Genomic DNA, 17,551 nt, shown 5'->3' with positions numbered 1-17,551 from the left:
TTTGCAGAGTGGAGGGGCCCTGTTGGCTGATCCAACAGTTAGAGTGGACCCCTGTGGGTGCCTGGACACCACCTGGGGGCAATGAGGCAGAGGAAAGAGGACGCCTGTGACCCTGACATGGAGTCTGTAGTGAAAGCCCCCCCACACAGTATGAGGTACACAGGAGGAGCATACTAGGTGCTGTTTCCTGCTGCCCCACCCTCTCCAACAGCAGCATGAAGCACTCCTTGCCGGCGCACGTCATGGCAGGCACCGCGGCAGGCCTCATGGGAGGAACAAGGGGCACCCGTGATACCTGCAGGCCCCTCTCCTGTCCCAAAAGAGGGGGAGACAGCAGGGCCCAGTATGACTGAGGCTGTAAACCAAAATTAATCAGGTCCAAAGGCCCAAGTTCAAAGGCCGAGGTGGGCATCCCCTAAAACTTCCATGGGGAAGTGGGTCCCCAAGGGTGTCTCCCAGGCCCGCAGCAATGGTGTCACCCGGGAACCAGCCAGGGACGCACATCCGGGGCCCTGGCTGCTGTTCTGAGTCAGTGGTTCAGGTGGTTCCCTGGGCGCTGCCTTCCAGGGAACCCAACTGGGGATCAGGCTGCTCAGTGTGGGAGAGCCACTGGTCTCAAGAGATTGGAGTCTGAACTCCATCTGGGTCTCCCTTGAGGGTGGCAGAGGCCCATACCTTTGAGCCATCCTCCTCTGCCTTCCCAGGAACAGTCACAGGGAGCTAGAGAGCACCTAAGACTTGAACCAGCACCCAAAGGGGATGCCAGCAGTGCAGGCTGTGCCACAATGCTGGCCCCTTAATCCCATATCTTTGATTCCCGTTTCCATTATAGATGGCCACTCTTCCTTCTCCAGCCCTGTCAGCAACCTGGAGAGCCCTGATATGTGAGGCCACACTGGAGAGGGGCGGGTCTCCAAGAGTCCAAAGACTATGAGTAAGTTGATTCCAAACTTGTCAGCAAGCTGAAGGGTGTGGGGTTCACCTCTGGCAGTGCACAGCAGACAGAAAGCGAGCTTCCTCATGTGCAGGACCAGTGTCCAAGAAGCCAGGTAAAGTGTGATGCAGTGAGAGAAGCAATGGAGACAGGTGCACCTCGCACCTCGGACTGCAGCCTAGAAAGAGTGCGTGGGCAAAGAGGTGGCAAGGAGCCTGGAACAGCGACCACACTGCTCTGTTTAGAAGCAGGGCAGGGAGCTTTTTTGCTTTTTCTGCCAACAGACATTTGGGTATTTGCAACATCATTCATGGGCCACACAGAACTACTGGCTTATCCAGCAGCCCGCCGTAGAGTTGGTGACGTTCTGATCAGGTATCTCGCCAGGGCCGGATCCAGTGGTTGGAGAGCTTATCAAGCGGAATGTTCTCCACCCTGGTTTACACCACTCACCTGCTGAGGTCTCACTCTCTCTCCTCTTAATTTTTCCCTGGAGCTTTGTCACCAGTGCAAAGCCCCAGACGGAGGAGCAAAGGGGGCAGATCCATTTTACAGAATAGGGTCCGGCCACGATGAGGAATTGGGCCAGGGCAGGCCACCATGCTGTGCTTGGTGAGTGTGGTGCACACACATTCCAGGGACCATTCCCACAAAACAGAACAGGCAAATCCACCAGAGCAGATTCACAGCGGCTGGTGGTCAAGGTGGAGGTACAGGGAGGGGCTCCTCGGGGTTAGGGCCTCTCTCGGGTGACCCAGGGAATGGCCACACAACAGTCATCGTGCCACTGGACTGCATTCTTCATCAAGGTCAGGGTTACATGGTGGTGGGCTCTTCACCTCAATAAACAGAAAGAATAAAATGGCCAGAAAATGTCTGTTCCTCGGAAACCCGCATGGGTAGCGGCGGCTGTGGTCTGGGGTGCTGAGGATGGACCCGGGCTGGCAGGTGCAGCAGGGGTTTCACCCGGGGACACGGCCCACCCTCCACCCCTTGCCCTGGCTCCGCTCAGTAAAGACGTTTAGAGCTGCATCTGGCAGCTCTTCCCTGCCTTGAGACAACTTCTCTGGAGGAATCGGGAATGCGTGTCTACACCGCCATGCCTGGGCCCTGAACGTGGTCCAGCGAGAGATGATCCGAGGATGAGAACACATCAGGGTGGGCCATGGGCACCTGCTCTCAGGGAACAAAGCGGGATACTGCGGAGGGGCCTGCTGGGATTCCTGCACTCCTACTGCCTCACAGCACCCGTAACACTCAGGGTCTCTGATGTCAGAATCAACTCAGTCCTCCTCCCCCCTTGCCCACTACCTGCTGATGATGCCAGGGCCTGGCTGCCAGCCAGGGTGCCACCCAGCAGAACAGGTGCCCAAGGGGCCACACACACGCAGACTGGACTGGTTGCCATGTGAACACCTGTCTCAGCAGGAGACATCTTCCCCTGCTGGGTGGATGCTATCACTATACTAACACACAGAAGTGACAGCCCGACGCAGGGCTGTCACCACAGATGATGCCCCAGGCAGTGTGCCTCGGGACTGGTACAATACTCGTGAGGCACCTACTGTGTACCCAGACCAGGTTAAACACTGCAGTCTGACCACACTCAAGCATTCGAGCAATGAACACAAACTCCAAGGGCCTGGGACACAGCTGGTGCTGAGCGAATGAATGAATATCTGGGAGAGGCTCAGAGCACACGCATCAAATAAACAGGAATCAGAGCAGCGAGGACAGCAGGGGACGGGAGGTCCCCGTGCTGTAGACAAGGACAGCAGGGGACGGGAGGTCCCTGTGCTGTAGACAAGGACAGCAGAAGGGAATGGGAACCACGGGCAGCTGTTCTGCGCCACAAAGTTGATATGGTTGCCACAGTGCGCATGTGCAATGGGGTTCTTGCAAGCTCCTAAGTGCACCTGTGTGATGGGACTCTGGCAAGCTCCCCAGGAGTGGGGCCAACTTCCAGATGCTGGGGCGATGCTGGTGTGAGCACAGACCCTGCCTGCCCAGCCGAGGGCATGGTGGCACCGTGTGACAGATCATGAACAACCACCACACTCCTGGCTCGTGTATTTACATTGAACTTACTGTGGTTTGAGGTGTCTTCTTCCAATACATAAAAAGCAACCTTACTGCCCAGAGTGTATCCTGGGACTCCTGCACCTCTCCATGCCAAGGACTGATGGCACCATCCAGCCATGCATGGGCTGCGCCCTGAGGTGCATACAGTGACAATATCCCCTGACAGGCACATCTCAGAATGTGTCCTCGTCCAGGACTGTGTGCCAGGAGGGAAGTGCAGAGGGAATGGGCCATGCCCACCGGGGCAAGAGAGCCCCAGGTGGCTGCAGCGAGGGAGGGAGGGGAAAAGTGAGGGAGGGAAGGGGTGGTATAAGGAGCCAGCCAGGGGCCGGGCATATTAGGCCTTAGGGGCACCAGCAGGGTTGTGGGCTTGGTGCGCAGTAGGCCCAGACCTCGGGAGGGCTATGAGGGACCAAGGAGGAGGCCCGACCTCCGTTCCAACTGAACGTTCCAGCTGCTGTGCTAATAGGAAGTGGGCAGGCAGAGTGACACAGGGCGGCCAGCGGGGAGGAGCGACAATGTGAGGACAAGGGGCAGCAGGGTCCAAGAGTGAACCCCAACTGGCCAGACCCCAGTGAGCAGGGCTACAGGCCGTCTGGGAAGTGCTGCTGGAGAAGGAACTGAGAGAGCCTTGGGGACACGATGGCCTGACCCACCCTAGGAACCTCTCTACCCTTGAAGATAACCACGGAGACTACCCACTGTGCGGCCTGAGTCCTCAGGGTCTTGCCTTGGTTCCCTGGACCTAGGCAAGGCTCCGTCCACCTGCCACGCTCCTCGGTGAACCCAGCCTTAACCACCCCTGACTTCTGGTCGTTATGAATGAGAAGAAGCACCCTGGATTTATCCATCCATCTCTTGTGAGTCTGGCAGAGGTACCAAGAGTGGACATACTGCGGAGGGGAGGACCCAGTTTCTTGGGCCCTAGTGACCCAAAGGTCCATCCCATCTCCCTGGTGTCCACATAAAGGAAGCCAGGCAGCCTCCTTCCTCAAGTCCTTGGAACCCAAACAGGGTGCGTCCTCAACGACCAACCAGATGCAGAAGGGATGTGGCCAGGAGGGAGGCTATCTGGGCTTCAAGTTCAGGTCCACAGGCTGGGTGAGCCTGGGCAAATTCCCCTGCCTCTCTGGGCCTTGAGCTCTTCCCTGGTGGCACAGGCCTTCAGTCTCATCATTTGCTTTTGGGATAAAACAAGGATGCCCCAAGCGCTAAGCCAACCCTAGGGCCGTGCTATACCATAGTGGAGGGATGGAGGAGAGGAGGCGGGGAGGACAGACAGGCAGGGAGGCTTATGGCAAGGGCTGGGACCTGCTCCCTGCCTCAAGTGTGGCCTCTGCCTGAGAGCAGCTGTTCTGGGCCCTGAGGCTTTGTTTAGTGGCTGTCTCTGCCCTCTCAGCCCTTTCCCTACCCTTGGGGGCTGATGCCAAGGCCACTCCCGTCTGCGGTAGCATCTGAGACCCGGGGACCTCAGGGTCAGGACTGGCTTCTCAGGAGAGGTGGCTGGGGGAGCCTGCTCCACCAACCACTTCCTGATGACACAGCAGGGAAGAACAGGGAAATGGAAACCCAGAAATGGGCTCCATATCCACTTAACTGCTCCACGGGAGGGCAGGTGGATTGAGGGGCAATGGGGGGATGGCTCTCCCAGCTTTGTGGAGGCCTGATCCCTGAAGCCAGACCAGGTGCTCCACTCGCCTCCTTCCATGCCGGGCGATGGGCAGGAGGGTGGTGCTCCCCTGGCAGGTCACCTTCACCAGCTGAGAGGGGCCCGGGGACCCTTCCTTGGACCTCGCCAGGCGAGCCTCCAGCCAGCAGCTGAGGGAGGACCACAGCCCACTCCTGCAGCACACACTATTTCTAGCACTGTCCCAGGCTTCCGTTCCCATATCAAAGGCGTCTCTTTTCTGCTGAGGCAGCGAGACCTGCCTGCAGACAAAACAAGCCACCGGCAGCTCGTTCCCCGACACGCATGCACGCACGCCACGGCCCCACACCCCTCTTCCCATCCTGTCCCAGGGCCCCTGCCCCCTTCCCCAGCACCTGCTCTTGTGCCCCCAAACGTCAGTGCCCACAGTACCGAACCCTTGGGCACAGAGCCTCTCTGCTCCCTCTCTGGAGAACGTAGCCTTCTGTACCTGGTGACCCCCATCAGCCGGCAGGCAGCGTGTGCATCACCTGGCAGCTTGGGGGGGGGGGATGCGCAGTCTACCATCTGCCTCCAGCCTCCAGAACCCCAGGTGCCCCAGTGCCCAGAGGTGGGGCTGTCAGGTTGGGTCCTGGGAGGCTCGGGGAAACACCAGAGGGCAGCCAGCATGGAGGCTTTCTCCCTCTTCCTCCCCTTCCCCCAGGAAGCCAGTCCTGAAAACACAGGGCCCAGAGGCCACGCTGAGCAAGAGGAGGAGTGGGCAGTGTCTCTCGTGCCAGGACAGGTCCCCTGCCCTTCCACCCCCACTCACAGAGATTGGGGCAGGGCACATGAAATGAGCGGTTGCTTTCTGTCCCAGACCTTCCAGAAGCCAAAGGCAATGGCCACAGCACACGGGGACACAGCCTCTGCCCCCAGCTGCTCACAGGCTCCCAGCAAGACGTCCTCTGCTTGCGCACACCAGCCTTGCCGATCCCTACACTCATGGGACTGGCATGGGACTGGCCTCACCCCAGTGGAGCTCCGACCGCCCCATCTGCCTGCCCCCTCCTCCAGCTACCTTGGCAGCTGTCTCAGCCTGTTCTCCTCCACCCCTGACCCCAGCATTACCTGTAGACCTCATGTCCCTCGGGGACCCTGAGCAGGAGATGGTCACCCTGGTGCTTACTCCTGGCTGAAGTCCACCTCCCTGCCCGAGACCCACCCCCATGTGGCTGGTCAGTGAGTGGCCTCACCGTCTCCCAGACACCTACCACAGGATCCAGAGTTCTGGAATGTTCCAGGCAAGTGCCTGGAGAAAGAGTCAGGAACCAAACCTTAAAGGCTGGGGTAGGGGTAGGTTGAAGGAAAAGAAGGCAGGGCCTGGAGAGCAGACCGTCCTCACGACCAGTGGCTGCCCCGCCGGGCGCCCCAGGCCTGCTTGCCCGGCCTGGCTCAGCCCTGGCCCGCGCAAGCTCCCCCGTCACTAAGGGGAAGCGGCCCTTGGTTACCGCAGCCGGGAGAGCACAGAAGGCAAAACAAACACTGGAGGCCGCTCCTGGCCGCTGGACTCCACGCACTGCTGGGACCAATTACAGGGTAATCGCCGGGCCCGAAAACGCCTCCAGAATGGAGCTGCAGGCCCAAGGCAGGCCTGTTTGTGACCACTTCCTGGTCCAGGGCCCTCCCTGAGACACAGAGACCCCCTCCCCACCCCAAACAAGGGAGCGAACAGCGACATGGCTGGAGCTCAGAGGGCCACGGCCAGCACTGGACACCTCTCCCAGCCGTGAGGTCAAGTTTCCAAAGCTATTTCCTCAGAAGGCAGACAGCTGTGCAGGGTATGCCCCCATGAGACCCCACCTCCACCCGCCAGCCAAGGCCAGTTCTGCAACTTGAGCAACTTGGAACCAAAGCGAAGTCACCAAGGGGAACACACTCAGGCAACGGGGTTATGTCCAGGGCTGTCCTGTGGTGTAGCTTCGGGCACGGCCATCACAGCCCCCCACCTGCAGCACCCCCTAGGCTGGGATCCCTCCTCCCCGCAGTATGGAGGGTCCATGCTGAGCAGGGCTTGGGAGGGGTCTGAATGATAATGGTGCAGGGGGGCTAGGTGGCAATACTCACTCTTACACATCCTGTGTTCCAGGCCCAGGGTGGGGGGCAGAGAGTGTTGGTCCTTCCCCTACCAGAGTCCCTCAACACTTCCAGAGGCAGCATCCCCCTAACACCCCAGTCTTCCTGAAGGTCAGGCCCCTGACCTGAGACAGCTCCAGGTCCAAACCCTACATGGGGGAGAATCCAGCAGGACTTGCCTGCCCCCCTTAAAGGCTGCTCCCCCTCCCCAAATGCCTCCAGCACGCTTGGCTCAGCTCCTCTTCAGCCTCTCCCAGGCCACAGCGGTCTCAGCTACAAGAACCCACCTGGCTTTGTCCTAGGATACAGGATGGCATAGAAGGTAGAGGCGCCACCCCTCCGTAGCTGCCAGCTTGGGGCCCTGCAGCCTGCATGCTCACCAGGAGAGCAGGGCTGAGCTCCAAGGGGAGGCTGCTCCATGTAGTAGCAGCTCCCGTGCCCAGGGGCTCAGTCCTGGCTCTGGCCGGGGCCAGGGCAGAGGGTTCAAGGCTCTCAGTGGGCAGAAGAGCGGAGGAGGCCTGTCTCACTCTCTCAAAGCACGGAGGTCTGAGTGGAAGCACGCCAGTCCCACCGATCTGCTGTGAGGGCTGGACTGAGCCAGCTCTCCATAGGGTGGGGGTGGGGGCTTGCAGAGGGGAAGAAAATGAGCATTTCTGGGACAAACAGAAGCTACCAGAAAGCCTGCTCATCTACCTCCTCTCACTCAAGTGGATGGGAAGTTTCCTAGAATACCAGGAGTATTGGGGCAAGAATGAGAGAGAGTGTGCCTGAGAAGGAGAAGCGCTGGAGACAGGCTACAGTGCCACCAGGGGTCCCAGGCCAGCAGGCAGGGGTCTCCAGTGGGGAGCAGTGGGGAACACACCAGAACGTCCCCTCTCTCCGCCCAGGTTCCTACCACCCCTGAGGTTGCAGATGGAAACCAAGGGCAAGTCCTGCTTGTGGGGAGGCCACTACCCAGCACACAGTAGGGCTGCAAACACCACCGGATGCTGGCACGGCTCTCTCAAACACACTCACTTTGTATGAGACACACACAGAAGCATCAGGTGGCAGCTGTTGCTGGCCACGTGACATTCAGGTTGTAAAATCTTAACTCCAAATATTACCTTCCAGCCATGGACCAGTGAGTGGACCAGGAACTTCAGCAGTTTGAGCACAAAGACCACATATTCAAAATGCCTTATTGCGTACAAAGGTGTGGTTACTATGGCAACCAGCATGGTGATTCCTCCTAAGTCAGCAAGAGCACTGCTGGGCATGTCCCCCAGGGACCTGGAAGAAGGATCCAGAACATGTTGCATGTGCAGACAATGACCACAGCAATATTATCCACGACAGAGCAACCCAAGTGTCCCCTGATCAAGGAATGGACAGCAGAAGGTCTATTGGTGCAATTGAATGCTATGCAACCACGAAGAGGAAGGAATTCAGATGCAAGCTACCACAGGGATGAACCTCGGGACATTCGGTGAGGTGAAACAGCCCGTCGCAGGATAATTCCATTTATACAGCGTACAAGGAAAACAGAACAAGGGAAATGGAGAATTGTTTTAAAAATTAACTTCTTTGAAAGGCAGAGAAAGGGAGAGAGATGAAGACAGAAGAAGGAGACAGAGAAAGATATCTTCATTTGCTGATTTAGTCCCCAGGTACCAGCAACAGCCTGACCAGGTTGAAGCCAGGAGTCAGAACTCCACTTGGGTTTACCATGTAGGACCCAAGCACCCGGATCATCACCTGCTGCCTGCTAGGCACATTGGCAGGGAGTTGTATTGGAAATGGAAGTGAACTCCAACCTAGATACTCCAATAAGACATGCAGGCATCCCATGCAGAGGGTTCACCCACTGCACCACAACAGTGCCCTGAGCATTAGTACGTGACCACAGTGCCCTGGCTGAGAAAGAGAAGATGCTGTGTGGATGATGGTGAGGGCTGCGTGCAGTGGCCGTGTAAGGACCCCCTGCGCTGGCTAAAACACACGCACACACAGTGCTTGGTGTTTCTATACCCAAGGCACAGGAAAGTTGGCAACCCATGGGAGCACTCCCATGGCTCCACTTCCAATCCAGCTCCCTGCTGATGCTCGAGAAAGCAGCAAAGGATGATGGTCCCCAGGTTCTTGGGCTCCTGCCATTGTATAAAGCTTCTGGCTCCTGGCATTGGTCTGGGTCAGTGAAGCATATACTAGTGGATGGAAGAGCCCCTCTCTTCCTACCCCCAGCTCTGCCTTTCAATAAACAAAATCATTAAAAAAGAAAAAAATGGCTCATCCTCTCAGCCACGCCCCATTACCTCATTAAGGAGCCCCAGGGCCAAGGTTGCCCATCCCCAGTGGCTGTGCCCAGCTTGAGCAAAGCCCCACCCCTGCCACTGCCAGGTCCCCAGCCTCCTTTCCCGGGTCTTCCTGGGCTGCACCACTGACTACACCGCTCCTCTGCCCCACTGGGCCGCACAGGCAGCAGCACGGCTGTCGACGGGCAGGAAGCAGAAGGGGATGTGAAAAAGCCGACCGTCTACAAGGCCAAGCCCTAAATGGCTGAGCAGCCAGGACAGGTTGCCATCCAGGAAATGACTCATGAGCTCCCCTGGTCTCATGGGACTGCGCCAGGAGCAGAACTGGCCAACAGAGGTTCTCGCCGGGAAGGTGGGGGCTGTGTCTCTGGCATCCCACCCCTGTGAACCTGGGAGGCCAATTCGCGGACACCTGGAGAGGGCCGTCTATGGAATCCACCCTGACCTACGGGCAGAGGCTCAGCCCACACTGGAGCAAACGGGAAGGGGACGGGGGCTGCACAGACAGGCCGGACACCAAGACCGCTCCACGCTCCCGAGGCCTCTCCTGCCACCAATCACGTTCCCTGTAGCTTCTGTCACCTCTGGGCTGCTGGAGTACAACAGCAAAGTGACATGAGGCCCTCTGTCAGGCAGACAGCCCTGCCAAAGTCACAACCTCCTGATCAATACATTGATCAGGCTGGGAAAACAAACTTCTCTTCCTGGCAACAGTACCTGAACGCACCGACCATGTCCTTGACCTGAAGAACTCTTACCTCTTCTCACAGCCCCACCCCACGCCTTCTCCAGGGTCTCTTCCTCCACCCACACCTAGGCCCCCACCTCCAAGGCCCCCCCAGAAGCACCTGCCCCCAATCAACAAGCCCTCTCAGCTTGACTGAGGTCACCCTGCCCCCGCCCTCCCCCTGGTCTGTCCTCACCCCTCCATCACTGTGGACTCCTACTTCAAGCTTTCCTACGGGCCACTAACCATCAATTCCACACCAGTCTTAAAACTCCACCTCCCCGACCACGGTCACTTCCAGCGCTATGACAACCCTCTCCAGATAGGGACCTAACCCACCCAGACCCACTCCCACAGCAATTTCTTCTCAAAAATGGGTAACTGAAATGTATAAGATATTTGCATATTTTCTGTACTGAAAGTAAACCCTTGTCAACATGGTGTCATGTTTGCTTTGGGTAATGTTACCATCAAGAAGCCCAACAGCCAGGGTTCCAAGAAAAGCACAATGCAAATGATCACTCACTTGGGGTCGGGGGTGATTATGGGGAAGTCATTCAACCTCCCAGACGGATACACTGTTAAAGTGACCAGAAGGCACTTAGCAACACTCCCCACCCCAGGCTCCTACTGTGGATACAGAGATAGCGCCTCCTGCTGGGAGAAGAGTGGAACAAGCCTCCCAGCCATCAGTGACTGGTAGGATGATCTCAAACAGGCAACCCACATGGGAAACTTCCATAATGGCAGAATCACCAGGGGTGGGCAACTGGCATAGCAGGTGAGTGTCTGGTTGCGGTAGCTGCATCCTGTATCAGACAGCCTGGCTTCCTCCTGCTGGGTACCCTGGGAGGCAGATGGCCCGGCCCAAGTCCAGGAGCTGCATTGTGTCCTGGCTTCAGGCTGGCCAGCCCAGCCATCATGGGTATTTAGGAGTGAATCAGAACATGGGAGCTAGCTAGTGTGTGCGCGCTTGTCTCAGTAATGACAACAGCAACATTTACAGAGCAGAGCAGAGCAGAAGGACCTGCGCAAGGGCACGGCTGCCATTTCTCCAAGTGAGACGAACCTCCCCGAAGGAAGGTCGGCCGCTGGGTGACTGTGCTACGTCTGTACCACCAACCACAACCCCACAATGAAAGAGGCCAGGCGGAACCACGCCAGGGACCTGGAGGCTTCCACAAGCGGCCAGCGAAGCGCAGGGGACAACGGGAAAGGCCCATCTGTGAACAAAAGGCAGAGAGGCAGTTGTGTGGGCAGCTCCTATCCACTGCTTCCCAGCACAAAAGTTCGCAGCAGCCAGAGCTGAACCAAAGCTGAAGCCAGGAGCCAGAAACCCAAGCCAGGTCTTCCATGTGGGCAAGTAGGAATCCAGCTTCTGGAAGCACCGTCTGCTCCTCCTGGGGTGGGGTGCTAGCAGGAGGCTGGGGCCAGGAGTGGAGGCAGGACTCGAACTCAGGCACTCCAGTATGGGATACGGATGACCCGAGTGGCAACTTCACCACTACACTAAACGCCTGGCGTGGCAAGCCCATTTTAACACAGCAATGGCGTTCCTAGAGATGTAAACACAGCAGCCAGCAGGCAGGAAGGTCTGGAACTACTCTGGGCGCATTAGCCTTTACTAAAAGGTACATGTTGAATCAAAAAGACACAGGCAATGACAGGTGTCAATTAGGATGGGGAGAGACCACAGACTGCAAAGGACTGTGGTCCCCATGGAAACTGGGTGACGCCTCTGAAACCTCAAGCACTGAGCCTGTGATTCGACAGGAAGGTGTGTGTACCTGTGAGCTAGCTCACAGTGCCCGTGTCCATGAGAGCCACAAGATCCGTGGACGGACAGACTCGTGAGAGTGTGCAGGGCACTCAACCGCTTTGAGCACGAAGGAGACCCTGACACACACCGAGCTTGGAGGAGCTTGGAAGTGCTGGGGCTCAATGAAAGAAGCTATAGTCAAAGGCAAAGACAGAACGTTCCCAAGCATCCAAAGTCACTGGCAGGCACCTCCATGCAGACCGGAAGCAGTGGCTGCCCAGGGATGGGGGAGGGAGCTGGGACACAGCTTGCAGATGAATTGTATTCTGCAGACGGATGGTGGTGGAGGTGGCACAGCAACATGAATGCACTGAGTAACTGAACTGTGCCTTTAAACAGGGTGGTGTCTGCCCTGGGGCAAAGTCATCACTTAGGACTCCCACCTCCCACATCATGATTCCTACATTCCAGGCCCAGTCCCACTCCTGAGTCCAGCTCCCTGTTACAGCTCCCGCTGGGAGGCCGCTGCCCGTGTCTGCGTGAGACCTTGCACTGAATTCCCAGCTCCTGCCCAGAGACCCTTGGTGGCTTCCTGCACCTACAGAGGAAGGAGGAACACCTAGCTCATGAAATCCTAGGGTCTGGCTGCCAAGGCACCTGCAGGTGGGAATTAGAGTAAAGGTTTTAAGATATTCATTTTGTATTTCCTGCGAATTGCGTTGTACACATCCACATGGCCCTTGGCAGGGAAAAGGTTCCCACCCCCAATTTCCACATTGAATGACAGAGGCTGTTCCCTCACCAGCCTGGCCCCTCCATCACAAGGGCTTTCTCATTTCCCTGAGCTCTCACCGAGACCCCTGATGGCCAATACGGCTGACAAAGCATCCCACCCTTCTGTGTGGAAGGATACTGCTCAAGCCCCCCACCACAAGCCCCCCACAGGAGTTTGTATCCCACTTAGCAACAAGTCCCCGCCACGTGCCCTGCCCTGGCTGGCCCGGCTCCGACACCCAGCCACTGGGGCGAGAAGAGCCGCCCGCACCTCTGTCTCGGCAGCAGGATACCCTGCTTTTCCAGGCAAGGCCTGGCCACCTGTCCCTAGGCCCCTCTGGGCAGTTGCTGTTCCATCACCCAGGGCAACGTCCTGCCTGGGCCCCAACTTCCTGTGATTCCTTCCGAATATCACCATCATGGAGTGAGAATCTGAGGATGTCCCCACCCCCAGAACGGTGTCCCACCTTCTGGCCCTCTAAACCCAAGGTCTCCTGGATCCTGGACACGACTTTGGCTTGGCTGTCAGGCCCGTCTCCCTGAAACCTCTGGACACACCCTGGCTTCCCTCGCTCCCACTCCCCAACTCTGTCACCTCTCCCCCAACTGGCCAACACTTTGCTGCCTGAGGTGTCGGCTCCCAGACTGGGGCAGCCCCTCCCCCGCGGGCCTTCACCTCCTTTCCCCTGTGGACCCCTTCACCTGTGGACCCCTCACTGGGGGGCAGGAGGAGGAGGAAGGCCCTGGATCCTGGGGCAGAACTGAGCCACCTGCAGCTACCTGTACTGCCTTGTGTGTCAGGGCCTGGGCCTCTTCAAGCAACCTGCTTGGGGTGCCTCCTCTATGTCTCCCTTCCCCCTTGCAGTCTCCTGAGCATCCACAGCATGGTGGCTCTAAACCTAGGAGGCTTTGCCCGCCCCCCAGGACCCAGCCCCTGCACCCAACTGCCAGGTAGAACAGGTGCCACATGTGGCTAGTAACTCCTTCACACAGACGGGGCCAGGCCTCTGGTCGCTGGTTGGGGCAGCTGGCATGATCACTGGGCTGTCACCCTGATTTCCATGGGCAGTCCCACCGGCTCTGAGTGTTCCCATAAGGTTAAGTCTGAGTGGTCCATAGTCGGGGTAAGACTGAGACAGAGAAGTGAGCTGACCAGTCCAGGGGGAAAAAGCAGGGGGTGCTGGCCCAACACATCTTTTCAGAGCACCCACGGTGGGAAAAGCAAACTCAGGCCGCCCCCCCCACCAGCTCAGAGAAATAGAGGAGGTGCAGGGCAGGGAGGCAAGGCCCGCCGACCTCACAAACCCCAGGAGTCTCCTGGATCCGGATGGAGCGTGAGCTCTCAGGTCCCCCTGCATCTGAGAAGCCACAGCCGCCTCGGAGCTTCGGCCAGCCCAGGAAGCCACGCAAGCATGAGGGTGGCCCCCGCAGGCCACTGCTGCTTTTAGAAACTTGGCCTGCTCCTCTGTGGTGGCTGCAGACACTGCCTGGCTGCTGAGATGGGGAAGTGAGGGTAGCCGCCGTCAGGCCAAACCAGGGCGAGCGAGCTAATGATAGGCCCGGCTCCCACCACCCGCCACCCAAACGTGCCCGGGCGGCCCCGAGGGAGAGGGCCTTGGAGCGCTGCAGAGGAAGCAGGGGGGATGGGGGAGAGGGGCTGCTGGGCCGGGCTCAATGCTGAGGCCACTCCGGACATTGCCCGTCATCCCCCAGCAGCCTCCAGTTCAGCCCAGCCCCTGCAAAGGGCACCGCCTTGCTGCAGGTCATCCTGGCAAGTGTGCCCAGTACCACAGCAGGGCGACCTTCAGGGCAACAGCCAAAGTGACCCAATGTAAAAATCCCGGGTGACCTGGTTCCACTATCCAGCCGCACAGTCATCCTGTCCCCAACACAAACACCCTAAGAAAGTACTTGCGGTGTCTCCAACCAGCTGCATGGGGTAGGGATAGGGTACCAACTCCTATGCCCTGGTCAGGCTGGTCCTCATGGTACTACCTCTCCTTTGCGCTCAGGGTGAACTCTGCGGGCGGAACCACGACCCAGCCAGCTGCATCAGGGCCTCCCATGCCCCTAGGGTCATATTCAGGTTTAGTTAGAGCCAGTCCTGGGGTGCTTAAGTGACTGTCAGATAAGGAGCTGAAAGCAACACCCAACTGCTGACACCAGGTTTGAGTCCCTGGATCCAGCTGTGCCTGAGATCCCCGGACGTGAAAGCTATGTGCAGATCAATAAAGCAGTCCATTCACTCAAGCCTGCTTGGACTGGATTTTCTGACCCCTGCCACCAGGAACATCTCCCTGACTATGAAGGTGAGCTTTCACCAGACAGCATTTGGCTCAGCCACCCCTCCCTTCTCCCTGGAATGTGCTGGCTTCGTCTTCCGGCTCTGCTCCCACTGTGTGCTCTCAGCTCTGGGGTCTTCTTTCTGCTCACCCACTGGGCCCTCCAATGTGGGCTGGACACGGATCCTGCCCCTGGGTCAGCTCAGATCAGCAAGCTGCACCCTCCTGAAATATAGGGGCTGGTGGCTTGAGAGTCTGGCCCAGGGCCTGGCGCACAGAAGGAGCCAGAGAAACATCAGACAGCCCTTACCAGAGGCCTCATGATGGGCAGGTCACAGGGCAGAAATCCACACCCATCTAGGAACAAACCTGGTTGGTCCTACTACCGATGTACCATCAGAACCTGGCCACATCTGCCAGCAGCTCCCGGCTCAGCACCTCACACCTGGTGGCCGCAGCAGCCCTTCCCCTCCGGGCCAAGTCCACCTAGACTCCCTGGAGCCCCACTCTGAAACACCCACATCCCAGGGATGACCTCCTGTCACCCGCCCCTCCTCTCCCCTCACACCCCCCGTCCCGCCCCGTATGTCGCCTGATTTCTCCTGCACACACAAGCCAAGTTCCTACCCCAGGGCCTTTGCACTTCCCAAGCTGGGCATGAGTGCCCAGGGGGAGGTTCTCTCACCCCCATCAGGCCTGTGCTCCCTGGTCACCACTCTGCCCTGTGGCACACTCTGTGTGTCTCCAGGCACCTGCCACAGATGTTCACTCTGAGGATCACCTGCTAAAGGCCCATCCCCAGGGGGACCCACACTGTGGCACAGAGAGGCCAAACCACCAGCATGTGAGGAGTGCTGGTTCAAGTCCTGGCTGCTCCACTTTCAATCCAGCTCCCTGCCAGTGCACCTGGGAAAGCAGTGGAGAATGGCCCAAGTGCTTGGGCGCCTGCATCCAAGCACAAGACCTGGTTGGAATACCTGGTTCCTGGCTCCAGTTTGGCCTAGCCCTGGCTGTTGTGGCCATTTGGGGAGTGCATCAGTAGATGGAAGATGTGTGTATGTGTGTGTGCGTGCACGCCTTCCTCTCTCCGTATCCCTGCCTTTCCAGTAAATACAATGAAGAAGGAGGAGGAGGAAGTGGATGTAGAGGAAGAAGAAGAAAAAGAAGGCGTGTCCCCACTTGAACGCCTGGTCCACGCTGGCAGGCACTGCTGGGCCTTGGGGCCTGCAGCCAGGTCTCGGGGGGACCACGCCCTGGATCTGGCGCTCCCGGCTCCAGGTTCCTGCTCAGGAAAAGATGCTGAGCGAATGAATGCCTCTTTCTGCCCCATGTCCACACTGGCATGCTCATCAGAAATGTCACTCCCATGCAAGCAGCACACATGTCCCTGGCCTGCTACAAAACCTTCCCCAGCACTCTCAAGTTCTCCTGCCCGGGCCCTTTAGGCCCTTCATTTCTGCAGAATCCAGTCCCCAAATGCTGCCACAGCTCAACCATTGCCCCAGCCAGGCGACAGCTCTGGTCCCATCCCTTCCACCCCCTACAGAGCCAGAATCCAGGGCATTGGCCCAAAGCTAGGCTACACATAGACAGGGGGCTTTCTGGATACCCAGTCCCTGGGTGAGGAAGTCCACAGCTACAGTGTGAGCAGAGGAGGGTGCCCCTCAGTTTGCACATCCCAGGAAGCCCAGCTCACAGCTGAAGGACATACCACAGTAGACAGGGCCATGCCCCTATACAGAGGCCAGCAGCCAGCAATAGTGGGTTCCTGCCTGGGCTGCCCACCCAACCCAGGCCTGCCTGTGGGCTCCGCCCCTCCACCTCCCCAGTCGCACTTGGTTTTCCAAAAGAGAATCTGCCGGTCTGGATTTGGCCACAAGGCCCCACGACCTGAGGAGCACATTCAGTGTCCTTGAACATGACCTCTGGCCTAACATGAGCTTGGAGCTGTCAGGGGCCACCAGAGTGAGGGTGACATCGTGTGGTCGCCTGGAGGTGGCCTTGCCCTTCTTAGGGCATTGGGGTGCCAGGAGCCACAAAGTTCCCTTTATGGCAGCCAGAGCCCAGGTTTGCTTTTCTCCAAGTCCACAACCAGGCTTTTGTCCTGACTCTGCTCCACCCCCGCCCGCAACCTTCTCAGTGGGTGCTGGGCCCAGGACGCCTCCAGACTGGGCACGGAGAGACACCAAGGGACACAAAGCAGCCAGTGACAAGTGGTGGGCAGCAGAGGACCCCTGCTGAGTGGGTCAACTGAGATGCCAGCCATGGACGCCTGTGGCGGGTCCACCTGCTGAGGAGAACCAAGACCCGCCCATCAGCAGCACACTGGCTGAGAAGTATGATGATCACCTGCCAGAAATCTCCAGCTCACAAAAAGTCATGCCAAGATAGACAGGCTGAAGACTACGCACGGTGAGAGGACGCGGCCACCAGGACACCCCCCACCGCCATCCCCAGGAGTGATGTACCTGCAGCTCCATTTTGGCGTCCAGGCCCCTAGGGACTGTGTGCTACTTCTCCATCCTGCAGGAAAAGTTCCTCTAGCCCAGGCAGGAAGGGACAAAAAGCCAGGGTTCAAGGTCCCAAGGGGCAAGGCTGTCCTCAGGCGATGGCAGAGCAAAGTCCTCATCTCCCTGGAAACCTGGCAGGGCACGTCAAGGGAGGAGGTGACATTGTCTGACCATGGCCTTGGAGGCCACCTGAAGGATGCACAAAGGCCATTGGCCCAGAATCTGCCACCCCAGGTGCCATGCCTGGAGGACATGAGGGAACCGCCCCTTAGAGGGCTGAGCTCTTTCCAGCCAGCTTTATTCCTGTCTGGGTCCCTGAAGGCCACCGCTGGCTTCTGACCTTTGCCCTGGGCCCAGTCCACGGGTTCACGGTGAGCCTCACTGCCCAGTTCTCTGAGCTCTTGCCCCATGGGCCGTGTGTGTCCG

General features: G+C 58.3%; 1 protein-coding gene across 3 annotated transcripts in view; it reads right to left on the bottom strand.

The window, feature by feature from the left end:
* The window catches only part of SPSB1 (splA/ryanodine receptor domain and SOCS box containing 1), a 44,302-nt gene that overhangs the window by 14,231 nt on the left and 12,520 nt on the right, over positions 1 to 17,551 (bottom strand). The window contains exon 1 of one of the 3 annotated variants that reach the window (XM_058674825.1): positions 5,918 to 6,166. The exons of 1 other annotated variant lie outside the window; for it this stretch is intronic. The gene's annotated coding sequence lies outside the window, so the exon portion shown is untranslated. One more of the 3 variants, XM_058674814.1, reaches the window with a different exon arrangement.

Source organism: Ochotona princeps, chromosome 2 (genome assembly GCF_030435755.1).
Source record: "Ochotona princeps isolate mOchPri1 chromosome 2, mOchPri1.hap1, whole genome shotgun sequence".
NCBI classification, from domain to species: Eukaryota; Metazoa; Chordata; class Mammalia; order Lagomorpha; family Ochotonidae; genus Ochotona; species Ochotona princeps.
This window is presented reverse-complemented; position numbering and strand designations above follow the sequence as displayed.